Below are 6,012 nucleotides of genomic sequence, written 5' to 3'. Positions count from 1 at the left end.
ACCTATACCGTGCACAAGGTTCTTAGATTCAGTTAGGATCTGCTCCCTTAGCCGGTACTTATTTCTTCATCCATGAACATTTCCCATGCAGAGTCTCATTGATCCACAGGTAAGTTACAACCTCTCCATAGTTAAGCGGGGCCACATAAGAACAAATTCCTTCAGTAAGAAATACTTTATGTGCCTGGTCCTTTAAATGACCCTATGCTCTTCAGTGACAGTTGGCTCTTGGACTTCTGAGAACAGGATTGAGTAGAAAGCCATCAGAGACTGAGAGGGAAGGGGTAGTGAGAAGGGAGTGGGAGAGAGTAGGAGGAGAAATAGGGTTCAGGAGACAGAAGAGTATGTCAGTGAAGAAAAAATAAGACATTAAGCAGGGCTAGAAAAGAGTAGAGAAGATATTTTAAAGAATGAAATTAAGAAACAGTTAAAGATGAATTGGGCTAGCAGTGGTAAGACAGTTGGTCACAGTTTATTCTGGATAAGCTGGGCAGAGTCAGAGACAATATTGTTAGGAGACAGACAAAAGAAGAACCCATGAAAAATCCCCAAATGAAGTAGCTATATAAGTTTATAGAGAAAAAGAATTATAAAAAAAAAAGGGAAAAATTTTAAACCAAAGAAAACTTGGGCAGCCAATGTGGAGTCTATTTGAAGGAAGAAAAACAAAACAAAACCCACCATATATTTGGCCACCATTGTGGCTAGACAGAAAGGGAAGCTTTATTTCAAGTAGGATCAAGGAACAGAAAAGAAGGGATGAGTATTTTGTTTGAAAAAGCTGACGGTGTATTTACAGAAGCTGTTGTTGGAATACACCCTCCCCATGGTGTTTAGCCTGGTGTTTTCCCTGTTTTTCCTTGTTTTGACCTAATTAGTTTATAAGAGTGGTAAAACACTGGCTAACCAACTGGAAACAGTGCTGGTGGAAATAGAAACTTGGTAGTAAATAAGAGAACATCAAGTAAAGGGGGGAACAAATATTTTCATTTCCAGTGAGTAATTCAGAAGGAGGGAGTTTTCCCCACATAGAAAAAGAGCAAGGAAATGTGTCAAAGGGCAGTCACATCAAAGAAATGAAAAAGAATGGTCAAATAAGACAACTTTTTTTTTCTTCCAGAAATAGGGATAAACCCACAGCAGTCCTTTGTCAAAATCACCAACAGCATCCCCAGTACTTACATAGCATATGCCTGCTAATGAGGATAATCCACAAGGTTATGATGAGAGAGGTTGCATTCTATAGAAATGGGGGACCTAAAACAGTTTAAGGAGGCAATGGTATTTTACTCAATGCACCCACCCTAAGTGAAACAAACATTACATTGGAATACTCAGAATAGGTGTATTCCCTAAGAGTAGAGGGCATTGGTCACAGTTGTACTAGAGGATGGTCCTTAAATGGCAATGGTTGTCAAAGTGAAGAGAAGTCATGAATTTGGAACAGCACAATAGAGCAAGAGGAATTAATTTGGTGAGGGTCCAGTTGATAGGTAAAATTCTTATGCTGATATACAAGAACAGGTTTAATTGAAGACATAATCATAGAACAATGTTTCTTTAAGAGCATGGGGCAAAGTTTATGAGCCAGAAATGAAATCAAACATCATTTATAGAAACAATCTAAGGCTCTGGAGCAGCCATCATTGATGTTTTTTACAAAGATTAATCTCATCAGTAAGACTATACCATACCCTGATACAAGGCAAGTGTTGATAGAGACCCTAGCCTTCAAAACTGAAAATGTAGAGTGTAAAAAGTCATAAGGCCACTGAAAGAACAAGCTAAGCCCTTAGATGAATGGATAAAGAACATGAATGATATTGGTTCTAACTTATACAAAGCTAGGAGAGTAGGTCAAGCTATAGCTAGAGGTCTCTCATATCAAAAGGCCTGGTTTTTTTAATTGTGGGAAATAGGGACATTTGAATCAAAATTGTGATCAAGGCACCTCTAACGGCAATTGCTTTCCAAAACATAATTCAGAAAATGCAGGCTTCCAGGAGGGTGCAGATGATATGGCAAGGGTTACCATTGGACCAATGAACGTAGGTCCAAGAGATATCCAAGGCAATTTTTGCCATCGGGAAACTATATGGGGGTGGGGGCTTTAATAGAGTTAAACTAAATAGAGACTTCGAGATGCATATGTGATCACATAGATCCCAAACAGGACTCTATGTTGTCTTCGATTCATTCTGCTACTGGGCTCATTATGCAAAGGAAAGATAGTATTTTAGAATGGATTTTCATAGCATACGAAGTAAAAAATTAAAGGTCTACAAAGAAAATGTTTCTGACTAAATTATAAAATAAGACTTCATCAATTATCAGTCATAGACACAGCACAAATCATAGTGCTAATGCTGAGATTACTTTGTTATGGGTAATCAATGAAGAATGGCAAAGAACTTGTGGAATCTCTTTGGGAGAAATTAACCATCTAATATCCTAAAAGTAAATGCCTTTTATTTATAAAAAGAACTAATTGGATTCTCTAATTATATTGTAATGGAAATGCCAATTCCTGAAGTGCCTACATTTTTTACTGATGCAAATAAATTGAGAAGGGCCAGTTATAAAGCAGAAAAATAAATTAGCAAAGTAATCCAAAGTCCATGTAATTCAGTTCAGAGAGAAAGAGGGAGGGAGAGAGAGAGAGAGAGAGAGAGAGAGAGAGAGAGAGAGAGAGAATGAATTGTATGAAGTTCTTATGGTTCTATTTGACTTTTCTGAACCTATTAAAATAATTACTCTCCATATGAAGAAAGAATTATTTTGCAGACAGAAACTGTTCGTAACTAAGAATTAACATTTTTATACAACTGCAATAATTAGAAACAAATTATTAAGTATAACCCATATTTTGTCTCCTACAGGCTTGCCAAGTCAACTAGCACAAGGAAATGAGGAAACTGACCATTATTAAAACAAGTGTTAGAAGCCTTAAAACTTCACGAAAAATACCATATTAATGGTAACGGTCAAAACTTTTTTCTGTCACTTGGCAACAAGACAAGTAAATTATAAGAAAATGTCCATCTTGTCTTTTTGTAGAACCAAACTTCATTACAAATTATAAGTAACCCTCAGGGTACCAAAAGAAATGAAATGGATGTGTTTCACTTTGCAGAATTTGAAAAGTAAATTTGTACACATACCATTGACATATGCTCAGAGTTTCGATGAGCAACTGCTTTGAGCTCTGAAAAGGCTGATTTTATAATTATACAATTCTTGGAAGCAATGGCTAGTATGGGGAGACGTGTACAAATTAAGACTGACAATGATATCTCATATGTCTCCAATAAGATGAAGGAATTCTTTGCATATTATAATATAAACCACAACACAGGTATACCACACAAGACTACAGGACAAGTAGTTGTAGAAAGCTCTAATTGCACCTTAAAAATGCTTATAAAGCAAAAAGGAAGAACAAAGACCCCCAGGGATGGACTAAATAATGCTCTGTTAACTTTTAAGTTTTCTGAACATTAATGAGAAAGGATCAACAGAGCCTGAAAGACACTGTGTTGTGGAAAAAATTCGGAATTGAATCAATCTGTATACTATAAGGTTGTGTTACCACCAGAATGGAAAGTGGCAATGTATTGTGTTCGGGACATGGAATTGTTCTTATCATCACAGGAAATAAGAAGCTATGGATACAATTACAACTAAGAAAACCTTGAACACTGACCAAAAAAATAAAAGAAAGAAAGGAAGGAAGGAAGGAAGGAAGGAAGGAAGGAAGGAAGGAAGGAGAAAGAAAAGAAAAAGAAAAAAGAAATAAAAAGAAAAAAGAAAGAGTAGAAAAGAGATCCTCAGGAGCGTCCCTGGTACCCTCTCCTTCCAGGCTTGAATCTCTGAGAGGAAAGCCAAGGTGCTGCTCGGGTGTCCCAAGACCTGCCTCTGGCAGCTTCTGCACTCCAGTCTCGGGGCCCAGGTTCCTCAACACACCTAGCTCCAGTCACTGTCAGAGCTTGTCAGAGTTGAAGTCTCGGCAGCAGCCTGGGCTATTGGTGAGGATGATGATGGAGCTGCAGTCGGCGCTGCTACTTCAAAGATAGCTGGCAGAACTCAACAAAAATCCAGTGGAAGGTTTTTCAGCAGATTTAATAGACGACAATGATCTCTATCATTGGGAAGTCCTTATTATTGGTCCTCCAGATACACTTTATGAAGGTGGTGTTTTTAAGGCTCCTCTCGCTTTCCCAAAAGATTATCCCCTCTGGCCTCCTAAAATGAAATTCATTACAGAGATTTGGCACCCAAATGTTGATAAAATTGGTGATGTTTGCATTTCTATTCTTCATGAGCCTGGGGAGGATAAGTATGGTTATGAGAAGCCAAGGGAACGCTGGCTGCCTACCCATACTGTGGAAACCATCATGGTTAGTGTCATTTCTATGATGACAGATGGAGAATCACCTGAAAATGTAGATGCTGCGAAAGAATGGAGGGAAGACAGAAATGAAGAATTTCAAAGGCAAGTTGCCTGCTGTGTAAGAAAAAGCCAAGAAACTGCTTTTGAGTGGTTTATTCAATAGCTAGTAACTTCACTTACTTCGGGATCTCTAACTGAGAAACATGGCCCTGTTTTTCCTGCACTCTACCCACCTATCACCAGACGTCTGTTGTAACAAGTTGGCAAACTCTGGCTGGAACTGGGCTCCAATAAAACGAGCAAACTTGAGCCGCAGGACTGCAGGTAAGACCAACTTTTCGGCTCCAAGCGACCTGACTGGTGGTCTCAGGACACACAGAGGCAAAATTCCTCTAGGACCGGACACTTCCGGTTTTTAGCTGGATTCCCAACCTCGCTGATCCCCGCTCGCAGCTCACTTCTCCCAAACCCCATGGGAGAGAGAGCTCACCGCCCGCACAGGTGGGCACTCCTGAGACTGCAGAGTGGAAGAGACCACCAATATTGCCTACCCCTGCCCACATCCCTGGCCCAAGGGGAAACTGTATATGGCCTCTGGGAAACGGTAGATAGGGGCACTGGAGCTGCAGGTCCCCTGCGCCCCAGACACCACCAGAACCTGAAGGGACCGGATCAACAGTTCTCTGCACCCAAATCCTGAGGGAGGGAGGGAGAGCTAAACCTTCAGAGAGGCAGAGACACCTGGGAAGCCAGAAGAGACTACACTCTGCCCACATTTCTGACTCCAGAGGAAAACACCAAATGCCATCTGGGACCCCAGTGCACGGGGGCTCCCGGAAAGGGCGGCCCGGGTCCTCCTGGTTGCTTCCCTCACGGAGAGGTCAAAAGCAACACCCATGAGCAAACTTGAGCCTCAGGACTGCAGGTAAGACCAACTTTTCGACTCCAAGCGACCTGACTGGTGAACTCAGGACACAGGCCCACAGGAACAGCTGAAGACCAGTAGACAAGAAAAACTACACGCCCCAAAGCAGAACACTCTGTTCCCATAACTGGCTGAAAAAAAAAACAGGAAAACAGGTCTACAGCACTCCTGACACACAGGCTTATAGGACAGCCTAGCCACTGTCAGAAATAGCAGAACAAAGTAACACCAGAGATAATCTGATGGCGAGAGGCAAGCACAGGAACCCAAGCAACAGAAACCAAGACTACATGGCATCATCGGAGCCCAATTCTCCCACCAAAGCAAACACTGAATATCCAAACACACCACAAAAGCAAGAACTAGATTTAAAATCATATTTGATCATGATGCTGGAGGACTTCAAGAAAGACATGAAGAACTCCCTTAGAGAAATGCAGGAAAACATAAATAAACAAGTAGAAGCCTATATCGAGGAATCACAAAAATCCCTGAAAGAATTGCAGGAACACACAATCAAACAGCTGAAGGAATTAAAAATGGAAATAGAAGCAATAAAGAAAGAACACATGGAAACAACCCTGGATATAGAAAACCAACGGAAGAGACAAGGAGCCGTAGATCCAAGCATCACCAACAGAATACAAGAGATAGAAGAGAGAATCTCAGGAGCAGAAGATTCCATAGAAATAAATCA

At 40.6% G+C, this 6,012-nt stretch overlaps 1 pseudogene; it reads left to right on the top strand.

The window, feature by feature from the left end:
- Positions 1 to 4,034: 4,034 nt before the first annotated feature.
- Positions 4,035 to 4,553, top strand: LOC116888551 (annotated as a pseudogene).
- Positions 4,554 to 6,012: the final 1,459 nt, after the last annotated feature.

This window comes from Rattus rattus, chromosome 1, assembly GCF_011064425.1.
Source record: "Rattus rattus isolate New Zealand chromosome 1, Rrattus_CSIRO_v1, whole genome shotgun sequence".
In the NCBI taxonomy this organism is placed as follows: domain Eukaryota; kingdom Metazoa; phylum Chordata; class Mammalia; order Rodentia; family Muridae; genus Rattus; species Rattus rattus.
The sequence above is the reverse complement of the archived record's forward strand: the minus strand, read 5'-3'. Positions and strand labels throughout refer to the sequence as shown.